The sequence below is a fragment of the Myxocyprinus asiaticus genome, chromosome 6, assembly GCF_019703515.2.
Source record: "Myxocyprinus asiaticus isolate MX2 ecotype Aquarium Trade chromosome 6, UBuf_Myxa_2, whole genome shotgun sequence".
NCBI lineage: Eukaryota > Metazoa > Chordata > Actinopteri > Cypriniformes > Catostomidae > Myxocyprinus > Myxocyprinus asiaticus.
The window spans coordinates 33,624,744-33,648,875 of record NC_059349.1 but is presented as its reverse complement, the minus strand read 5'-3'; positions in this window follow the sequence as shown (position 1 = coordinate 33,648,875).

The window sequence follows — 24,132 nt, the reverse complement described above, 5'->3', positions numbered from 1 at the left end:
AAACAACAGTTAAAAATATGACATTGTTGAATGACTTCTGTGTGTTGATCAATGAATCGCACCCTCAGTAAAACACCCTGTCTGCGGGAGCTTCATGTGACGAGTCTGTTCATTTCAGAGAGATTGCACAGACCATTCTTTATGGTCATAGACTGAGTATATAAAGAAACAAGCTTCAGGCAAGAAGAACCCATTGTCGCCATCACAAGCAACTATGCCCACAATTCAGAAGGTCTTCACAGTCCATTAACAGAACATTCCAGACCTTTTCATCACAAATCGTACACCAAGACTGCTGCAAGGCTTTGACTGATTGCATAACAGTGCTATTATATGGAAGGAATTAATGTTCTCTCATTGCATGAAAACACAAAAATGTGGTACTGGTGTTGTGTTTGGCATAATACATATAAAAGTATTGTACAATAAATAATGTAAAATATGAAGCAGACTATTAGTCCTGCTGCTTGCTATGGCAAGAATCACTATTACTATTGCTACTATTACATACCCCTAATCCTAAATATTCAACTTCTGTGCATAACTTACCCTGCACCATGTGCGCTAGAGAGATGAATGATACCTCAAATCATTCGGCTTGTTGAGGAGAGGTGTATGGTGTATTTTTATGTATGGCATATGATGAAACGTGGTGAAAACATTTCATAAACTTAGATTGAAGGAGGTACCTAAGCCATATCTAGAGCACAGAATATCATAGATACTTTGGTGGTCAGCTCTTTTAACTTGGGCCAGTAAAAAATCACCTAGTAATACCTTAGCAACCACCCAGAACAACTTTACAATCACATAACACCCAGGCAACCCCCCAGAACATCCTTGCAACAAGTTTTGCATGGGCAAGCACTACTCACATTTTCTTCAGAATGTAGTTTTTCACAAGGGAATTAAAAAAAAAAAAAAAAGAGTTAGAATCACAGACAATCAGATATGTTTTTGAATACTATTAGCACTTAATACAGCACCAACATCTAAAATCCTTGAAACACGTATACTTGATGCAACGTTCATTATAAAACCATAAAAGCAAAGAGAAAGTGAAAACTACCACCTACATCTTGAAAGTCAGTGTTCATGAAATCAGGAGAAATGTGTTAATATCAACCCAAAAACCTCTGTTACGTTCCCTCCGGTGGAGGATGCCTGTCTCAGCTCTACAGGGAAGGGAGAGATTTTATCTGTCAGTAGTGTCTGTGTAGTGATGTTTGACTGATGACAAGCCAGCCTAGATAATCGCAGCTTCTGCATAGGGCTGCAGATTCTTCACAATACCAGAAGACAAATCAACACCGACTGAGCAAAATCAAGTAAAAGGCTGGGAGGGATTACAATGATGTGTAAAACAATGTGAAATACACCAAACAAAAGCACTGAGAGCCCATAGGTTTTTTACGCTTCTCCTATACTGTACTTCTCCTAAAAACTATTTATATACTGTAAAGCATCAATATTAGCAGGTATTTACACTAGTCACTTTCTTAGTTTTTTTTTTTTGTTTGTTTTTTTTTTCTGATTGGATAACTATCTGTTCATGAAAAGACAAATAAATTCCCTCCAGATGCATTTGAGGGACATACTGTAACAATCTGATCACTCAAATGACCTCAGAACATGGTTAGAGATGACAAGGCCAAGTATAAAGTAAGCACATCTAGTTGTTCAAGCCATATACAGTATGTAAACGTTAGTTCTTTAGTAACATAAGTGTGGGAGCCCCACAATCCAGGCATGAAAGTTTTGTACTGCAATCGTTAAAGCAAATTCAGCCACCTCCTGTTCATAATTTTCAGTAGCCACATTAAGTGCAGGCATTAGAATAATCTTGTATGTGAAGTTATATTTGCAAATAGCATGAATGGGAATAGTAGATCAGATTTACACTCACTGAGCACTTTATTAGGAACACTTTTACACCTTATTCATGTGATTATCTAATCAGCCAATCGTGTGGCAGCAGTGTAATGCATAAAATCATGCAGATACAGGTCAGGAGCTTCAGTTAATGTCAACCATCAACCATCGGAATGGGGAAAAAATATGATCTCAGTGATTTCGAAAGTGGCATGATTGTTGGTGCCAGACGGGCTGGTTTTAGTATTTCTGTAACTGCTGATCTCCTGGGATTCTCAACCACTAGAGTTTACTCAGAATGGTGCCAAAATCAAAAAACATCCAGTGAGCGGCAGTTCTGCGGACGGAAACACTTTGCTGATGAAAGAGGTCAATGGAGAATGGCCAGACTGGTTCGAGCTGATAGTAAGGCTAAGGTAACTCAGATAACCACTCTGTACAATTGTAGTGAGCAGAAAAGCATCTCAAAATGCACAACACATCGAACCTTGAGGCGGATGGGTTACAACAGCAGAAGACCATTTCGGGCACGTTATTAGGACCTTAGTGTTCCTAATAAAGTGCTCAGTGAGTATATATATGTTTTGCATATGAGTTTATGTGGCTAAGTGTACGGATAATGGAACGTGCCTAACCAGTTGGATAGCAATCTTACCAATCAAGACATTCAAAGTGAAGTATGTGAACGCAAGAGCTACGCAAACTCGATTTCATAAATCGTTGCATTCCAAAATGTGTCAGAACACAAATCATAACACAATGCAAGTATGCACTGCATTCTCAACATTGCCACAAGGGGTGTTATAGCAGACATACGTAAGTGTGAACTGCGAATTGTCTATAGTGAGTTTTCTCTTTCAAGCCAACTAATGTCATGGCAGAGCAACAGTTTGAAGAGAATATTGCTGGAGCAAGTCAAGTCAATATATGTATAGCAACTTACCTGATTAATAACACTAGCAGTTTAATGGCAGACTTTTAAAGGTAACTCTATCGCCCCCTTTGAGTACTAAGGTTTATTACCACCACAGTAATGCTAGAATGAATGGATTGGCCAAACGTCTGCATCTGTGTACTCGTACTTGTGTAGAGTATTTTTCTAAACATTAGTATAAAAAGCTAATACAAAAAATAGCTAAATGCCTTCACCTCAATGTCTCAAAAAGCCCTTGAAGGCTATTCCACATTAATCTGTAGGGAACTATTACGGTAGATGAAAGTCAGGGAAAGTGCAGAATTTGTATGCCTCCTGCATGTGACTGACTATCACAATCCATCTGTAATTTCATCTCATGGGACCCAATGTAAGGAGTTTATCCATACTGTAGGGCAATTACAGGAGTCTGGACATGCCTCTGGACCAGTGTCAGATAACTGATGAGCGCAGCATTCTGACAGAGAGATGTGACGTGGGGGTAGGAGCTAGCGCTAATCCTGCTATTGTCATTCTATGGCTGGCTGAATGTGCTCAGCAGAAATGTCACCTTAGCTATGCATGAGAATCCCTGCTTCTTTTTCAGATGTTCAATGTTTATTGAGAGGTACGAGAGGATGAGTTCAAAAGGCTGTTGCATAACTGATGTTAAGACGTGGACTATGATATCATATCAAGATGTAAACATTATACTGTACATGTTAACATGATTTTGGTGTGATAAAATCTCTGTTCAACCCAATTTTAGTGATAAAATCACTCGTAGGGTTTACTGGTGTTATCTTGTCATTGCAACCAAGATATAACTTTAGGTTAGGAACATATAAGTTTAAGAAGCGATTTTATCACACTACAATCAAGTTAACATGTATTATTGTTTACGATTTGTGGCAGTACTTTTAAAACAATGTATTTGAATGTTTACTGATTTGCCCCATTCACAGCCATTGTAAGTACTTTACTGCAACCACAAGTTTTTGTTTTGTTTAAAATATATATATATATATATATATATATATATATATATATATATATATATATATATATATATATATATATTTATTTATTTATTTATTTATTTATTTATTTTATTTTTTTTTGTGGTAATCAACATTATGCCACAAATGCTGTTGATTGAGCTCAATTGTATTCAAAATTTTGAGGAGTAAGTTACATCATCTGTCATCAAATTTTTTCTGCAGCTCAACCGGTAGAAGATAGTGCTAGCAACGGCAAGGCCATGAGTTTGATTCCCAGGGAACATACAAACTGATAAAAATGTACAGCTTGGATTCACTGTAAGTCACTTTGGATAAAAGTGTCTGCCAAATGAATAAATGTAAACCAGACTACCAATCTGCCAAGTGGATATTCAAATTTTCACCAGTTTAGGAAAATTCACTATCTACAGTCATTGTGCATCATTTAAAGTCTAACGGAGTAAATCTATTGCATGTGCATTGGATGGAAAGCACAACTGTCCTGCAGTATACTGGAAACAATTTAACCTTGGCCACAGCTTCATTGTGACTAAACTCATTGTCAAGGACAGTATGAAGCAACAGTATCCTTCACTGTCAAATTCAAGGCAACTCAAGTTCAGCAGCCATCTAAGAGAACTTAAAGAGCAAAATACTGTGGGCAACTATGCAAATATGCATTCATTACATCAGGATAACACCATTATCTAAAGCCATCTTGACAAGTAAGCATAATTTAAACATTAATTATACTGAAAATTCCCTTTTAAGACAACTTCACAGAGTGCAACAGGCAGAGTCATTCTCATCTTTGGTTTTAAACGTTTGGTTTTAAAAACACTTTTTCCCCTCTCACTAAATTGGCTGTTTATAATTCAAAGCATACCCTTTTCCTGGTCATATATCGTCTAGCTGTATGGTTGCTATGTTTTCTTTCCACTGTAGGGTTCTATAATGCAAGTGAGGGCCTCTGGGTTTGGCTGGTGTCCAGTCCCACACAAGCTTTTCTGTGCTGCTTTCTCCTGCCTCCCTCCATCTGCCTTTATCACCCAGCAGCTGACTCCCTCACATGCCTCTCTGCTCCTAATGAGCGCCTTTTAAGCAAGAGTTGTGCCTCATTCTTGTTTTCCTTCATTATTTGCCCATCTCTCTCTCTCCAACTGCCCAAAGCCATTTGTTATCCTTGACTTGGCTGCAGGACAGGACAAGTCCAGCTGATGTGCACCTGCTTGGTGGCCGTGAACAGGACAGCTTTAGAAACAGAGAAATAATGTCTTTCTAAACAGGCTAAATCTCGATCCAAGTGGACATAGAGAGCTTTTTGATACACAGGGAACAGCAGCTTTTTATCAGCTGAGCTGCGTTTATCAGTCCAACTGCCGCACGCACCAGTGAAGTGTTTTTATTGAATGTCCACTGAACATTCAAACATTCTTGGATAGTGTTGCCAATACTGATTTGAGTTCATTTGGTTTAGACCAAGATGTTAACAGGCAGTCATACCTATTTTATACAGTGAGCTAATTAAAACCTGACTTGCACAAAGCGTTGAAATCTCTGAGGGAATCATTAAACTATGGCGGGAACAGAAGTCAGAAGCCACAAGGAGGAATCACAATACTAACGACAGCAAATCAGGTGGATTGAGGCATAGAATTGGTATATGGAAGTAGGTGCAATCAACCTTAATTCAGCCCTAGTATCAAAGATATAAGATGTCATTGTTCTGAGCTGTTGTCCATTGAAGTTTCCTCTACTAGACCAATAATAATGCATTACAACAACTCTTCTGGTTCAGTCTGCTGATATCAGCATGCTAAAAGAGTACCTTGTGTTAATCTTGTTCTTGAGCCACCACAATGTTAATTAGGCTTTTGAATATCAAAGCTTTCATTTTATAGTAGACTGAAAGTAGTATTCTTGTAGCATTTATTTGTTATATTCATTCTTTTATTTTATTTTAACAAGGAAACAAAAAGGCTTTGGTAGAGTATGGCACTAGCAAGGCCAAGGTCACGGGATCAATTATGAGAGAACTAACATGATCACTTGCAAAAGTTAGAATGTTGTTTTCGAAAGTTCCAGTAGAGATCAACTTAATATATTTATGTTTGACAAGAGAACATAATTATATTGCGTAAAGTCCAAGTGACATTCAATACAGTCTTCAAAAAAATTTTTTAAAAAAAAATCACATTGCTATGAAATGTTCAAATGGATTCAGACTTCTAACAGATGGTGTTCACTCAACGTGATTTTTACTGCATGCTCAATTAAATTATTTAAAATGTGCTAATGCAACACAATTCTTTAGCATTTGGTCTCAACTTGATTTCATTGTGTACAAAACATTCATGTTCACGTAATCCAATTGTGTTAGGACTATGTGAACAATATTTGTTGCATCAATGTATTGCTGAAGCTGGGCAGGGGATTTCCAGTTCCCAGCATGCTTTGGATGGGACTGGATTAGGAGAGTGTTATTTTGATGCATTTCTATGCAAAATAAAAAAAGTAGGAGACTTGTTAGTGTTTAATGTTCTGTTATGTTGGGATTTAGAGGAGTTTGTCATGTTGAATTTTACCATTGTGGAGAAGAGTGAAGCTAATGGTTAGGTCGAATTTGGGTACGTTACTTTTGAAAAATCAGTTTATTGCTTTTCTCATGAAGCAAACACTGAGGGATCATCAGTATAATGACTGATTGGAGATCTGTAAACTCTCAGCAGCACCATACTTGCTATACAGTACGTACATATATATATATATATATATATATATATATATATATATATATATATATATATATATATATACACACACACACACACACACACACACACACACACACACACACACACACACACACACACACACACACACTTATACACTACCGGTCAAAAGTTTTGAAACAACTCATTCTTTATTATAATTTTCTTTTTTTTTCTTCTTAAGTCATCAAAACTATGGAATAACATAAATGGAACTATGGGAATTATGTTGTGACTAAACAAAATCCAAGATAAATCAAAACTGTGTTATATTTTAGCATCTTCAAAGTAGTCACCCTTCGCCTAGAATCTGCAGACATGTACTCTTGACATTTTCTCAACCAACTTCTTGAGGTATCACCCTGGGATGCTTTTTAAACAGTATTGAAGGAGTTCCCATCTATGTTGGGCACTTATTGGCTGCTTTTCTTTATTATTTGGTCCAAGTCATCAATTTCAAAACCTTTTTTTTTTTATTATTATTACATTTTAGTTTTATAATGAAATAAATTAATATAGTAGCACAATTATATTTTTGTCTACAAAACTAATTTCAAACATTTAAGCATACGCCTTTTGATCAAAAGAATTTTTAGATCATGATAAACATTTCAGTCTAGTGTTTCAAAAGTTTTGACCAGTAGTGTATATATATATATATATATATATATATGCTAAAGTGTTAGTTGCTAGCTAGTAACAAGCTGCAAGGTTCAATAGAGTTATTTGAACATATCAAGTTTAAGATAGGTTAACTCAATACATTTAGGTTTTTGCGACACAATTCATTTGTTGGTATACAAAGTATTGAAGTAGAGCCTACATTTTAATTTCATATCAAAGAAACTCATTTTTATTGTGTGAAACCAATATCCACAATTGAATTAAGTTAAACCAACAGATTTTCCCCCCAGTCTATGCCATAAGGGCAATGGTTTTTAAACTAGGGACTGAATAAACACAAGAAATGAACACTGAATATGGATGCAGCATACTTCTATCTTTATATTTCTGCTTGTATATATATATATATATATATATATATATAAATGACTGTTTTACTGTTCCTTTATAATATCTACACCATATGGACAAATGTTTGTGGACACCCCCTTCTTAACGGGTTTGGCTATTCCAGTAGTTTCTGTGAGAACACAGCTTAATAATACTCCATATAATTACATTCTTGCAAACTGTATGCTTCAAACATTCAAAGTGGGTACTTTGGTGTACACAGAAAGTGGGTACTTTTCTGTTCCAGCATGACTATGTCCCATGTGTACATAGCGAGGTCAATAAAGACATGGTTTACTGAGTCTAGTATGGAAGATTTTGACTGACCTGCACAAAGTCCAGACCTAAACCACTCTGAACACCTTTGGGGTAAATTGGAATGCCAACTGTGAGCCATATCCCACGGCCCAACATCAGTGTCTGACCTCACTAATGCTCTTGTGTCTGAATGGGAGCAAATCCCTGCCACAGCCATGTTCCAGCTCCTAGTGGAAAGCTTTTCCAGAAGAGTGGAAGCTGTTATGGCAGCAAACAGAGTTTTTAAATTCCATGATCAACAAGCACATTTTGTTGTGGTGTTCGGGTGTTCACATACTTTTGTCCATACAGTAGTGTGTACTAGCTTGTGCTTTTTTGAAAATGCATTGCAGCACTTACAGTATGTTATTTTCTCGATACAATGAATTATTTGGGTCTACAGAATTCTAAAATAAATTTAGAAAATGATATGTGTAAATGTTATTTCCTTAACATTAAATAATATCAAGTAAAAATGATAAATGCTCAGAAATAGAAACCTAAATTTTAACCTATTTGTAACAGTAAAATGAGAGAAGTGGTTAAGGGTTCAAACACATATTTTCCAGATCCTAATCATGTTCTAAATCACAACCCATATGCTTTTATGTAAAAAAAAAACAAAAGGCTATTTTTTTTTTATTTTTATTTTTTAAGGAATCATAATAAATTAATATCAGAATGTTACCTTCCCATTTTACCTGTAAAGATAATTAAGAGAACTCATTGCTGGTATTTTTAGTTTCACAGAGACACTAAAGATGGTATACAGTACACATTAGAGAAGCATCAAACAGCATTCATGCAAATAAATGCCTGGTGGCAGGCTCAAGCAGCATTGAGATATTGCAAGTGACTTTGATAAAGTTAATAGTCCATACTGCGCTACAGTGGCACAGATATACTGACAGCCCAGCTATTTCAGGCAACACAAATAAAGAGCAGGTCAACTGCGGGTGTGTGAAAGGAACTGTCAGCTCAGAAAGACAATTGGGTTTGATGGAAGAGCTGGTCCCAGCTGGGTGTATGAATACTGGGGAGATAGGCAGAGATGGGGAGATTAGTGGGAGAAGATAACAGAGATAGGCAGAGTATGAGAGCATTATGGGGGAGGGAGAAGGGATTGGGTTAGGAGGGAGATCAGCAGGAAACAGCTGAGGCAGAAGGTACGGTGATCCATCACATCCTGACTAACTGGCTCAGGTGCTCTACATCCTCCTAGACACATTAGATAAAAGATGGGCTCTTGGGGCCGAAAAATGGGAGTCCCTGTGGATTTGTACCAACCTGTGCCAAGTCAGTTTTGATTTTGCAAACTTTTGGGGGCAACCATAGAAATTTCAGGGGGGAGGGGAACTACATTGAAATGACAATGCTGACCATGCTGCATTTTTTTATTCAGCTGATCCGCACTCAAATCAGAGGACTGGAGGGAGAAATGACCTTGAGAACAGTGAACCAGTTTGCATGCTGCTGTACTCAAAGCAGCACTAAGAAATCCTCCTTACTGATCTCGTGGGGAAGTAAGAGCCAACAGTCACCTCTCCTGGTGTTCTAAAGGCCTATATAAGACATAAAAATGTACCCTTTTTTCCCTCTTTTCTCTTTCTGAAACATAAATTGACTGTGGGTGTTGAGACACAGCTATTGATCAGTTTTCTTCTTCCTCAAAGATTCACTGCTGAATATAAACTAATGTGTGACCTCTACTTTTAATGTACAATCAGTATTCAGTCAGCAAAAGCCTCAAGGGAGCAATTCAAGGCTTTGCCCTCTATAGAACAAAGGTGAATATAAGAGGTGCATTTTCTTTATTCTTGAAGATGATCGCATCGGTCGCATCGGATGTTGAGGATTATACTAAATTATTCATTGGTCAAAAATGAAACACTTGTCTGTTAAGTTGGTATTGATTTTATTTGGGATCTTGATGCTGAATGAACCTTCTTGGCATTTCATAGGATAGCTTGAAAGTAAATCCTAATCAGAATGTCATTTACAAACCATGTACCTCACATGGAATCTATTTTTGAATCTCTATGATCTACAAGTATTTGAATGGCGATATGTGCCAGACCAAGGGATTAGATTCAATTTAACAAAAAATGTAAAGTCCTAACATAAGATACTTATTGCAAAGCTGCTAAGTTTTTATTTATTTTTATTTTTTTATGTATAAATTTGCACACAAATATGAAACAGAAGCTGATTTAAATACAAAAACAAAACAATGTTAGTGCTGGGAAAGTAAAAAAAAAAAAAAAGGGTTTATACAGAGTACTTTCCCACAAATATACTTTTAAATTAAATGAATTAAGTACTTATTTTATAAAGAAATTAAGAAAAAATAAAGGACAAAAAGATAAAGAAAAAAACAAGATAATGGGAATAAGGAAAGAAATAAAAAAGTTTTGGTAACAAAGACTTATTGCAAAAGAAGAAAATAATTACCATAAAAAAACAAAAACAAATGGTGAATTGCAATTCTTTAAATAGAGGCAAACAGTGACAATGAGATAGCCCAAGAGATGTCCTGCAAAGAACAGAATTAACATTTTTATTCTGTCCTAGATAGATCAGTGCCGAATTTGTCACATTTTGCTTTAGTTCTTCCTCCAAATTCACTTCCACACTGTTTACATATTAATTTGGCAATGCTTTTTATCCACAGCAACTAACCTTAGAGTTTGCCAGGGAACACACATGCTGGTAAAATATATACCTTGAATCATAGGCGTAATTTGCAGGTGGGACATGTCTCTACCACTTCTTGCCTTTGCCAATTTGTCCCCACCACTTTTTGAAATAGCTTTCATCAGGTAAGTGTTTAATACAGAAAAAACATCTCCATTTCTTGATGTGCGCTCTACTCGTGCTGCAGCGCGTGCTGCTTTCCATTTAAATTGCAAAGCAAAATGCAAACATATGCACTCTTCGTTTATTACAATACAATTTTATTAGGGCAGATTTCTGGAGGCGAAAACTTTACTATGAGACCAATTAGTCATTCTGGCTAAAATATACTTGTATTTGCATGTATTTATCCACTGACTAACAAAATCAAAGTAGTGACAGTGCCAGATGTATGGATCAAGTTATCAAATTAATTGTGAAGTATTTATTCTAGCTCTTAAATAGGTCATCTAAACTGACTGTTTATCAAAACAGCAAAAGATTATTTGACATTATCTGCACATAACCTAATTCATATTCATGAGATTCACCACTTCCTGAAAAAAAAAAAAAAAGTACCCACCCGCCAAACAAACTGACACCCATGCCTTGAATGCACTGTAACAAAGAATGTCTGTCTACACTGGCCCATCTATTGACGAAACATAACAGCTTGAGGCTGTCTACAGTACACTGGACGCATCGAATCAAACAGTAGTAGTAGTGCCAGAGCTTGCAGCGCAAAATTTTACGTGACACCCGTTTACTGTTGTACGACGTGACACACTGGAATGGATGCTTCCAGTGCAGATGGCATCACTGATTATAATAGGCTAGTACCATACTCACTGGAGTTGGCAACCTAGGGCACGCACGCAAACAACAGCGAGAGAGAGGAGTTTGTATTTTATTCATAAGTCCCTCGCACCTGCATGTGGCATGCCAGTAGAGATGGGAAAAGTTAGGAATTTAACGATTCTTACTGGATTTATTCTCATCTGCAGTCTGTTGCCAAATGATGAGATCCTTTCAGATTTCTACAGAGCAGATATAACAAATCAGAAATAAATGTAATACAATTCTTGTAAAAGGTGTGTTTGCTGACTTTTTAGAGACATATACCCAATCAAATAATTGATCCTAACTAGGCTATATCTGGACTATATATAAACAAACAATAAATGTGATGGCATATTTCATTTATTCATAAAAAAATAAAATAATAATAATAATTCTTTGTATTACAAAACTTGTGTATCTTTAATTAAACATCGTCATATGAACAACCAATCAGTAACTGCACTGCTTGATTAAAGTCTCACAGGCCTAAAGTCACACGACACACAGTAACAGTTCCAGAGACTGAGTGTTCTGTTGTCTAATGTTGTACTTCAAGCTTGTAAGACTTTACCAGTACCTATTTAATTTCGAGTTGGACATTCATATCTTCCACATCAGTGTAAGACTGATGCTGAAAGTTTACGCGAAAAATAGACGTAGGGGAACCGTTAACGTTAATGGAACCGAAAGTCAGGAAGATCATCCGATTCTGGTATTTTGTAAAGAATGGAACCGGTTCCGAACAAGAATCGGTTCTCGGTTCCCAACCCTACATGCCAATCTACCTTTTTGGCACAGTAATTAAAAAGGACAATTAAAAATAGCACTTCATGTCAAGAAGGTTGCTGTCCCCTGCTCTACAATCAACCAATTGTGCTAAAGAAATGTTTATTTACGAAAAGTTTTTTGTTTTGTTTTTTAATGGGTAATCATGTCATTTATTTAATGCCAATTTTAGATTATTAATAAAAAATTATTATTATTTTAATATAACTGTGAAAAAAATGACTAAATACTTACATTTAACATAATTTGCACAAGAAAGAATAAACGGAATGTGAATTCTCTTTGAATGTACTGTATATCTGAATGATTGGGCATCAACCTGATCAGTTTTCACTCACTGTTTCTCCCAGTGCAGTCAGACATCAGTGAGCAAAGAGAGGTCAGTTATTGGCGCTGAGTCAGCAGGAGCCGTCTGGCCACCCCAGAGAGTCAATCGAGTGTCAGCACATTCTCTCCGCCTCCAATCCATAACAGGAGCAGCAGATTTGTGGACTGAAAGAGATGTACAAGCTTCCTTCTGCTGCGAGAACTTCTGTGACAACACCCAAGTGCTCTAACAGGGACTAAGATGCTTTAGTGTGACCACTGTTTGAACTTTTAACAAGCATGCTAATGTTATACAACACTAAGCAAACAGATACTGTAAATCATCAAGTCATTTCATGTTCATCATTGGAGCTAATTCTGTAGCTGTCTTCATTAGGGTTAAGCCATTACAGCCACACTCTTGCAGATTATAAACAAGTGACAGGTGCTTCATTCCAGACCTTACTCAAACTCATCCCCGGTCAGCCAAGGCCAGACTAATCAAAGTGAGATTGACACAGGGCAACTGTTGTTGAGTCAGCACACTTGCAGACATTAAGGGTTAATTTCATGAGTGTTTATTAAAAAAAGCATTCAGGCCAGAGGGGAAGGGTAATGGGGAAATGCCACAGAAAGGTCAAGGTGACAGAGGACTGACGTTACTCCCATCCTTCTTATTCGATGAAACACTGTTGACCAGGTCATGAAGTCTGATAGCCTCAATCTGCATTTCTGATGGCCTGCATATCTGATTCAGCAGCAGACAAATTTATTCCGATGTAGCCATTAACTAATATTTCCTGATAATATATATATCTTGTCATATTGGTAATGTTAACAATAACACTTAAAAGGTGAATAGTGTCATTATAATAGTGCCTTTTTCCCGTAAGTGTTTTTTTTTTTTTTTTTTTAAATATACATTTTTTCCACAGGGAGATCATAAAATCATTCATTAAATTGTTCTAAGCCATGGAGCAAACCAACCAGCTCCAAGGCGAATCACAATTTTACAGTGCGAATTACACAATGACCATCAGGGGTTCATTTTGATGAATGTTTTTATAAATATACTATTGTTCATTGTTCGTTCATGTTAGTTCTTAATGATGTCACATCTCTCATTTTTAATATTAAGCATGTTGTAACACTTTACAGTAAGGTTCTATTCGTTAGTTAATGTATTCGGTATCATGAACCAACAATAACTGATATAGTTTTTACAGCATTTATTAATCTTTGTTAATGCTAGTTCATTAAAATACAACTGTTCATTGGTAGTTAATGTTAGTTCATAGTGCATTAACTAATGTTAAAATATACAACTTTTGATTTTAAAAATGTATTACCATTAACCAATATTAATAAATGCTCTAAAAGTATTGTTCGTTGTTAGTTCATGTTAACTTTTGTGTAATGTATACACAACCTTATTGCAACTTAAAATCAAGCAGAGCTATAAAAATGAACCTTAATATTAACATAAATTTTACGTAAACTTACGATTACTTTTTTTAAGTGGTTAAAAAAGTATAAAAACATTTTTATGTTTAATGTTTATTGCAAAATAATCAAATATATACAAGTAGTTTAAGAGTGTAGGGAGATCAACTTGATTACTTCATTCACAGTGGGACATGGGCTTGGTGGATCTTACTCTTCATGATTCGTGGGTAGTGTAGTTCTTCACAAGAATTTTGGCTTTAAACAAGGTTCTTAAAAATATAAGTTGAAATAACGTGGACTGATGTTTTAACAGGTACATGTACCATCGATTATAAACTTCTGAGCTCATGGTAGGCCTGTCTTTATAAATTGTCTTTAAAAAAAACAAAAAAAAAACAATAATAATAATAATAATAATATAATATATATATATATATATATATATATATATATATATATATATATATATATATATATATATATATATATACACACTACTGGCCAAAAGTTGTGAAACACTTGACTGAAATGTTTCTCATGATCTTAAAAATCTTTTGAAAATCTGAAGGCGTATGCTTACATTTTTTGAATTAGTTTTGTAGACATAAATAGAATTGTGCCGCCATATTAATTTATTTCATTATAAAACTAAAATTTAATTTAAAAAAAAAGCTTTTGAAATTGATGACTTGGACCAAATAATAAAGAAAAGCATCCAATAAGTTCCCAACATAGATGGGAACTCCTTCAATACTGTTTAAAAAGTTGGTTGAGATGATGTCAAAAGTACATGTCTGCAAATTCTAGGCAAAGGGTGACTACCATGAAGATGCTAAAATATAACACAGTTTTGATTTATTTTGGATTTTGTTTAGTCACAACATAATTCCCATAGTTCCATTTATATTATTCCATAGTTTTGATGACTTCACTATTATTCTAAATGTGAAGAAAATTATGATAAAGAATGAGTATATATATATATATATATATATATATATATACACCCACACACACACACACATACATACTGTATATCCTGTGTGAATATACACATATATGCTCTATATATATTTATATATAAACTTACACACCTTTAAAGAGATCTATATAAAATAAATATACTGTTCATCCGCAAAAGAGAATTAGGATAACATACACAATGTTATTCCTGGTAGAGGTGGTGGTGCAGGGAAACATTTGTTCATTTTAAAATTATTAAACGTCTCTGAAAAGGCACCAACATTCCCCCCAACAATAATAATGGACAGTATTTCATCATATTATGGTATTCAGGGGTTCTAAAAGAAAGAGTTTGGACAGGAAACCTGAGCCGAGCAGTAGACAAGAACACACTTCACAACAGAGGTCGGGGCTGTAATCATATGACCCAATCAATAATTAACCAAGGTCACCTTTAATGACACCGAAGTAATGCGGCATATATTATTTATACAAACTGCTTCTAGTAGAAGGGAGATATAGGTGCTGACGAGACTGTGAAAAAGAGATGAAGATGATGGATAGACAAAGACAAAAAGAAAATGAAAACTAGAAAAGAGATCCCTCTCAAGAGACCCATCCTTTATTTGGACTCCGGCCCATAGATGAACTCTTTATGGTCACATAAATGGAATGCACTGTGTAAATATGAAATTCACTACTGGACTCATTGCACATGCTCTGTGATGCAGCAAATTCCTCCATAGTTCCCATTCAATTAATCACCACAGGGCTGGAACCTGTAATGAAGCGGTAGTTCACTCAAATGCCACAAGAGGTTCAAAGACACATTCATCTTTCAGGACACAAAGCACGGCAAACTCTGTGGGAAGGTGTGTAGTGAGTGAGCACAGAGTATAAATGCCATCAGACAAGCATGGCAAGACCTCTCACATTGCAAGGCAAAAAGAGAGAATGTTTGGGCCAAACTAGAGACTTTGCTCACATCTCAAGTGGCAAAAGGGGATTTCCTTGCTCCCCTCTCTTTTACGCACATACACTACACTAAATACATAGAAATGGATAAATGATGCAATGTCAAGCAATTGAGCAGAATCAAGGCTGCCAGAAAAAAATCACGACTCTGCCGGCACTGTTAACCCTGTGATGAACCCTTATCCAACAAAATCTTTTGTCTGTTTTTGATTATAGATTGTAAATATTTCACAATATCTTGCCTCAGACTGAAAAAATTATTTTTTAAAAAGAAGTAATTTTGTGCACAGAAGTTCCTATAATGTGAATGACATTTTTTTGTGGTGTGACAATATTATTAGGGGATTAAAAGCTGAGTGTTATAAACAGTGTTATAAAAAGTGGATAAGTAAAACACAGGGGGGAAAAAAAGAGATACAGGCACAGTACTTAAGAAATATGTCCATGAACTCTATGAATGAGTTTTCAACATCAAGATTGTTTAAAATGTATAAACAGTATGTTTAAAATGTAAAGTTTACATAATAGGTGCTGTGACTGGTCACTATTTCTTTTTAGTTTCTCCTCATTTTAATCACCTTTTAAATTTTTTGCAGTTTACTTAAAGGGTTAGTTCAACCAAAAAGGGAAATTCTAGAATCATTTACTCACCCTCATGCCATCCCAGATGTGTATGACTTTCTTTCTTCAGCAGAACACAAATGAAGATTTTTAGAAGAATATATCAGCTCTGTAGGTCCATATAATGCAAGTGAATGGTGATCAGCATTTTAAAGCTCTAAAAAACACAGACAATTGTAGAAAAGTAATCCATACGACTACGCGAAACGACTGCTTTAGGTTAGAAACAGATCAATACTTAAGTCCTTTTCACTATAAATGTTTACTTCTGGTCGTTCTCCATTGCGCGTCCAGTATGGCACAGTGTAAATAAAGGAGTCTTAAGGGCCAGTGCCCGGTAGCATAAAGCACCTTAAGTGAAATTTTCCCTTAAGATTGCACTAAATTTCCCTTAAATTTAATGTTGTTGCAGAAAACAACCCTTAAGTTTTACTTAAGGGTCTTTAAAGGTAAAACGTCATAATCCCCTACAATTTCCCTTAAATATTTCTTTTTTACTCAAGTATTCCATTAATTGTTGCATAAAGCCCCTTAACTGAAATTTCCTAAGTAAACCTTAAGGGTAGTAAAACTTCACCTTAAGTGTTGGCTAAGAGTTACAAAGTTTCTACAAAAGGAGAAATGGCGAAGTTTATAGAACCAGTTGAAGAGTACAGCATACCAATGCAAATTTTTTGTGATAGGGAGAGCTCTTTAGACTATCTAAGCAATAATTAACAAGTGCAGGAGTACTATGGGGATTCGCTAACATGATGAAAGTTAATATCACATCTAACACCTCAAATTCACCTTACTACTCACTATCAAAAGGTGTCTTTCTGAAATGGACACTCACCGGCCATAAAAGCAGAAACCTCCAATAATTGCTCCGTACGATAATCTCAAGTTTTTTAATTCACACAGAAAAAAATTGAACACACACACACACACACACACACACACACACACACACACAAAAGTGTTTAAATCATCCTGGTTACTTGTGTAACCTCCATTCCCTGATGGAGGGAACGAGACGTTGTGTCAATGTAGTGACACTAGGGGTCACTCTTGGGAGCCCGAAACACCTCTGGTCTTTGATAAAAGGCCAATGAAAATTGGCGAGTCATTACAGAGAAATTACAGCGCATGCCACTCCCCCGGACATACGGGTATAAAAGGAGCTGGTATGCAACCACTCATTCAGGTTTTATGCTGAGGAGCCGAGACAAGGTCCGGCCATTTCAGCGGGTAGTTCAGCGTTGTGGCAGGAGGGACAAAACGTCTCGTTCCCTCCATCAGGGAACGGAGGTTACGCAAGTAACCAGGACGTTCCCTATCTGTCACTCACTCAACGTTGTGTCGATGTAGTGACACTAGTGGTCCCTATACGAAATGCCGTAACTGGCTGAACTGTGTTACGTGAACTGGCGGTGTGTGACGGGCAGACCACTGTGTGCCTCGTAGCCAGCACACCAGGCCGACACGTAACCTCCCCCAACATAGTTATGAATGTCGAACGGCCCTTTGGGGACAAGTCGACTACCCAAAAGATAGAGACAGGCTAACCCATTCGTGGCCTCTTTTCCCCTTCTTTTTTTCCACTCCCTAAAAAAGAAGGGGGATTATCCGACTGGGCCGCCAGTCGGGGGGGTGTCCCTCCCAAGGGGAGGACACCGCGGAGACCACACCTCGCCCAAAGAGAGGGGGGATATTTAAGTGGAAAAATATGTCACATGGTCTTGCCGACCATGTGGAGAGTCTCATGGTAGATCCTACCCAATGGGGGAGGAGTTGCTACAAACATGAAGACTGTGGGAAAGGGGGCTCTGCCCAAGGAAGACGCAGATTGCCAACAGGGAAACGAATTAGCGCAAGATATATATCGTATGGGGTTACCTTACAGGGAACCGCCACATGCGGAGCACCTACCCCAGAACAGGGCTCTTAGTTAGCACGTGTACTGGGCCGGCAGTGAGTCTCTCCGAAAACTCGACTGCCACAAGGCTTGGAGGAAGTCAATCAGGGAACATAGTTTGTGAACACTACTGGGAATTAATGGTGCACATCTTCAGCTCAGAGGAGGTGATAGGCGCTATGTGCAAGCGATACACCCGGCCGGCTATCCCGGGCTTATCCACTTGTATTGCGTGCCACTACCTGGGACGAAACCGGTTCCACCCGGAGGTTGTAGAACCTTGCAAAGGTGTTGGGTGTTGCCCAGCCTGCTGCTCTGCAAATGTCTGTTAGAGAGGCACCCCTGGCAAGGGCCCAGGAGGCCGCTACACCCCTGGTAGAATGAGCTCGTAGCCCTATTGGGGGCGGCACATCCTGGGCGTGATATGCCATAGCTATGGCGTCAATGAGCCAGTGGGCGATCCTCTGCTTGGAGACAGTACTTCCTTTCCGCTGTGCACCAAAGCAGACAAAGAGCTGCTCAGAGATCCTAAAGCTCTGCGTGCGATCCGAATAGATGCGTAAAGTGCGCACCGGTCACAGCAATGACAGCGCTGGGTCTGCCTCCTCCTGGGGCAGTGCTCGCAGGTTCACCACCTGGTCCCTAAAAGGGGTCGTGGGAACCTCGGGCACATAGCCCGGTCAGGGTCTCAGGATCACGTGAGAGTAGCCCAGACCGAACTCCAGGCACATTTCTCTGACAGAGAACGCTTGCAGGTCTCCTACCCTCTTTATGGAAGTGAGGGCAGTCTTCAAGGAGAGTGCCTTAAGCTCAGCTGACTGCAAAGGCTCAAAGGGGGCTCTCTGTAGACCCTGAAGAACTACAGAGAGGTCCCATGAGGGAACGAGGCGCGGTCAGGAGGGATTCAGCCTCCTGGCGCCTCTCAGGATCCTGATGACCAGGTCGTGCTTCCCTAAGGACTTACCGTCCACTGTGTCGTGGTGTGCTGCTATAGCAGCTACGTACACCTTCAAGGTGGAAGGGGACAGCCGCCCTTCCAACCTCTCCTGCAGGAAGGAAAGCACCGATCCGACTACGCATCTCTGGGGGTCTTCCCATCGGGAAGAACACCACTTAGCGAACAGATGCCACTTAAAGGCATACAGGCGCCTCGTAGAGGGGGCCCTAGCCTGAGTGATCGTGTCTACCACCGCGGGTGCCAGATGGTGCCCCGTCCCTGAGAAAGAAAGTCCTTCCTCAGGGGAATTCGCCGGGGGGGAGGGGCTGTCGCAAGGAGCATGAGGTCCGAGAAGCACGTCTGAGTGGGCCAGTAGGGTGCTACCAGGACGACCTGCTCCTCATCCTCCCTGACCTTGCTGGTCTTCCTGTGCCTGTCCGAATCGACTCCAAATCAGCTCGACCACCTGAGGGTGGAGTCTCCACTCTCCCCTGAGGGTAACCTGTCGTGACAGCGCGTCTGGATATGGAGGATATGAGTGGCTCGCAGCGACTTGAAGTGCTGCTGACTCCAGAGGAGGAGACGGCGGGCGAGTTGTGACATACAACGAGAGCGCAGACCACCTTGGCGGTTGACATATGCTACCGTTGCCGTGTTGTCTGTCCGAACTAACACGTGCTTGCCCTGGATCAACGGCCGAAATCTCCTCAGGGCGAGCAGAATTGCCAACAACTCGAGGCAGTTGATGTGCCAATGCAGTCCGTTTTGGAGGCGTCTGTCGTGACCACGACGTGCCTGGAGACTGGCTCTAGGGGAACACCTGCCCGTAGAAACGAGAGGTCGGTCCAAGGGCTGAAAAGACAGTGACAGACAGGCGTGATGACCAAGCGATGTGTCCCGCGGCGCCATGCCCATCTCGGGACTTGAGTCTGAAGCCAGTGCTGAAGTGGTCTCATATGCATCAACCGGAGCGGGGTGGCCACCGCTGAGGATGCCATATGCCCCAGGAGCCTCTGAAACAGTTTCAGTGGAACCGCTGTTTTCTGTTTCAATGCCTTCAAACAGACCAGCACCAACTGTGTACGCTCGTTCGTGAGGCGCGCTGTCAAAGAGACTGAGTCCAACTCCAAACTGAGGAAAGAGATGCTCTGAACCAGGAGGAGCTTGCTCTTTTCCCATTTGACCCGAAGCCCTAGTCGGCTGAGGTGTGAGAGCACCAAGTCCCTGTGTGCACACAACATGTCCCAAGAGTGAGCTAGGATTAGCCAATCATCGAGATATTTGAGAATGTGAATGCCCACTTCTCTTAACGTAGCAAGGGCTGCCTCTGCGACCCTCGTGAAGATGCGAGGGGACAAGGACAAGCTGAAAGGGAGGACCTTGTACTGATACGCCTGACCCTCGAATGCAAACCGCAGGAAGGGTCTGTATCGAGGTAGAATCGAGACATGGAAGTACACGTCTTTCAGGTCTACCGCCGCGAACTAATCCTGATGCTGGACGCTTGCCAGAATGCGTTTTTGCATCAGCATCTTGAACGGGAGTCTGTGTAAGGCCCGGTTCAGTACTCGCAGGTCCAAGACTGGCCGCAACCCACTGCCTTTTTTCGGTATGATGAAGTGGGGGCTGTAAAACCCCTTCTTCATCTCGGCTGGATGGACAGGTTCTATCGCGCCCTTCCGTAGGAGGGTAGCGATCTCCACGCGCAAGGTACAGGGTTTTCGTCCTTCACCAAGGTAAAGTGGATACCACTGAACCTGGGCGGACGCCTGGTGAACTGAATCACGTAGCTGAGTCGGACGGTCCGGACCAGCCATCGCGACGGATTGGAAAGCACAAGCCACGCATCCAAGTTCCGCGCAAGAGGGACCAAAGGGACATCATCGTCGGATGTACCGGCAGGTGGGGCCTTGCGGTGGGGTGGAGCTTGAGGTGCCACACCATGTCATGGCCGTGCTGAGTCTAGGGACATCGAAGCACTTATCTGGCTCCTTGCGACCACCCCTGGAACAGCCTGGGACAGGGGAGGAAGAGGCCTGTCCTCGCAAACCGTGGAGACTGTCACATTGGGGGCGGATGTGTGCCACAGCTGGGCATGCAGGGGCGGGGAGACCGCCGCTGGAGCACCAATCCTGCAAGGAAAAACCTGTGGACGGTGGTCGTGATGACGACTGTGTACACTGGGTATGTGACCCAGGGAACGAGGAAAGCGCTCTTTTGCTGAACTGTTGGGTACTGCAGCCACTTGGACATGCAGCGAAATCAAACAAAAAGGCAACAATAGATTCTCCACCCGGCCCTCGACCGGGGGATGGAGTGGTCTTACTACCAGCTCCAGTTGAGTGGGTTTCGTCGACCCTGGGTCGCCCGTCTCAGGGGTGCTTTGACGACCTTTGTTGGTTCTTAGCGGCCGACTGTGAGACGGATGGTGTCTGCTTCCTGTGGTGGGCTCCATGCCGGGGCCGGGCCGAAGGGGCTGTGGCGGAGCCTGTGCAGTCACCGCAGGGGGACGCCCTTGGCGACGAGCAGATGGGGTGCGGGATCTTGAGCCATGCTGGGGAAGGATATTCCGGATAGCCTCCGTCTGCTGCTTCACCGTCGAGAACTACTGGGCAAAGTCCTCGACGGCCAGCCTGGGAGATGGGGGCAGCAAGGAACCGTGTCTTGTCAGCCTCACCCATCTGGACCAGGTTGAGCCAAAGGTGGCGCTCCTGGACCACTAATGTGGACATCGTCTGCCCGAGAGACTGCGACATGACCTTCGTCGCTCGTAGAGCGAGGATGGTCACCGAGCGCAGTTCCTGCATCAAATCTGGGGCGGAACTACCCTCGTGCAGTTCTTTTAGTGCCTTGGCTTGGTGGACCTGCAGGAAAGCCATGGCATGCAGGGCAGAGGCGGCTTGTCCAGCAGTGCTGTAGGCTTTAGCCATCAGGGATGACGTGAACCTACAGGGCTTGGACGGGAGCTTTGTGTGTCTGCGCCAGGTGGCAGTGCTCTGAGGGCATAGGTGCACCGCGGCACCTTATCCACTGGGGGAATCACCGTATAGCCCCTGACCGCCCCGCCATCGAGGGTAGTGAGGGCGGGGGAACTGAGGAATCGGGACCGGGCAGTAAAAGGTGCCTCCCACGATTTCATCAGCTCCTCGTGCACTACCGGGAAGAAAGGCACTGGAGCGGGGCGTGGCTGCTTTGAGCGGCGCCCAGGAACCAATCATCGAGCCACGAGGGTTCAGGGGAGAGCGGAGGCCTGCATCAGCCTGTGACTGGGCAATCGACCCCGAAGGGGGGAGCCCAGCTGAGGCTTCTGCATCTGATTGGACAAGCCCGCTCTCCGATGCTGCGCTCGAGAGCTCATCAGCTTTGCAGGCTCCGAACAAGAGGCCGAACTCGGCGTGAGATGAGCCGGCGGACTCATCCGGAAGCCCGATCGGGCAGACGAGTGTGCTGGGGAATGGGAGGTCTGCGGGGGGATACCCGGCGGAGGCAATCCCATTGTGGTCCCCAAATCGCCCCCAGTGCTAGCCGTGCTGGCCTCATACCTGTAGGTAGAAAGACCGAGGCGCAACCATGAACCATCCACAAACACTGCCTCCATGTGGGTCATGCCCAGACACAAAAGACAGAGATCATGACCATCCGAAGTTGAGAGATAACGACCGCAACTAAAAAGACGCGTCTTTAAAAAGACATTCCATGTATGCCGCTCTTTTAGAGAAATATATACTCTTTTAGAGGAAAAAAGCTCTTTCAGAAAATATACTCTCTTGTTTTTCTGCCGAAGCGCCCAGGGGCGTTCTCTGCAGTGCACCAGTGCAGAGCAGGGAGAAGCCGCTGAAATGCACCATCAGATCCAGCAGAGGTGAATGAACAGTAGGATTCAGCTCAATGAGCATGACCATTCGGCTCTGAAGAGAAAATCTGAATGAATGGTTGCATACCAGCTCCTTTTATACCCGTATGTCCGGGGGAGTGGCATGCAAATACCACTCGCCAATTTTCATTGGCCTTTTATCAAAGACCAGAGGTGTCTCGGGCTCCCAAGAGTGACCCCTAGTGTCACTACATCGACACAACGTCGAGCGAGTGACAGATAGGGAACTTAAGGTTCTTTATGCAACTGGGCACAGGACTTCATGTACAACGAGCCAAAGAGAGATAAATAAGGCATACAAAACCTCTGGTCCTGACTGTCAACAGAACTATTACACCCTAATAGTGTAAAATAGAACTTGCCGCACTGTTCTCGATTAAAAAAACCCTAAGGGGGAACAGAGTGTACACCTCTATATTTCATCTATTTATGTGACCCATTAAAACTGTTGTACACAGAGGCTGATCTAGAGGGGTGAATTCACACTGTAGTGACACACAGAACTGAAGAGAAGCTAAAAAAGTGTTAAGGACAATCCATCTTCCGAATTACACAGCATTCAATGCATCAAATTTAATTCATGACCCACTAGTCCATTTCTCTGAGCCGTTATCTCCGCTGGCCAAGCAAGTGACAACAGCATGACATTACATCATGGCCTGCCTCCAAAAATACACACCAGTCTTATGAAATATGGTAAGGCTGGAACTACTGCTGCTTAGAGAACCATTTATCATTATTAGTTGACTTTTTCTGCAAATACTTTAGTTTCAAACTGCAAACATTCCGCATTCCGCCTGCTCTAGTTGTGCCCAAACTGAGCCAGATCCTCAGTTTCAAATGGCTATCACTTCCCTTTGAAGTTGTGACCAAATATTTGCTGAAATTAGGGGTGCATGTGTCCTTTTTGGAGTGTTTGCTTGCTAGTTTCCACTGAACTGGCCTT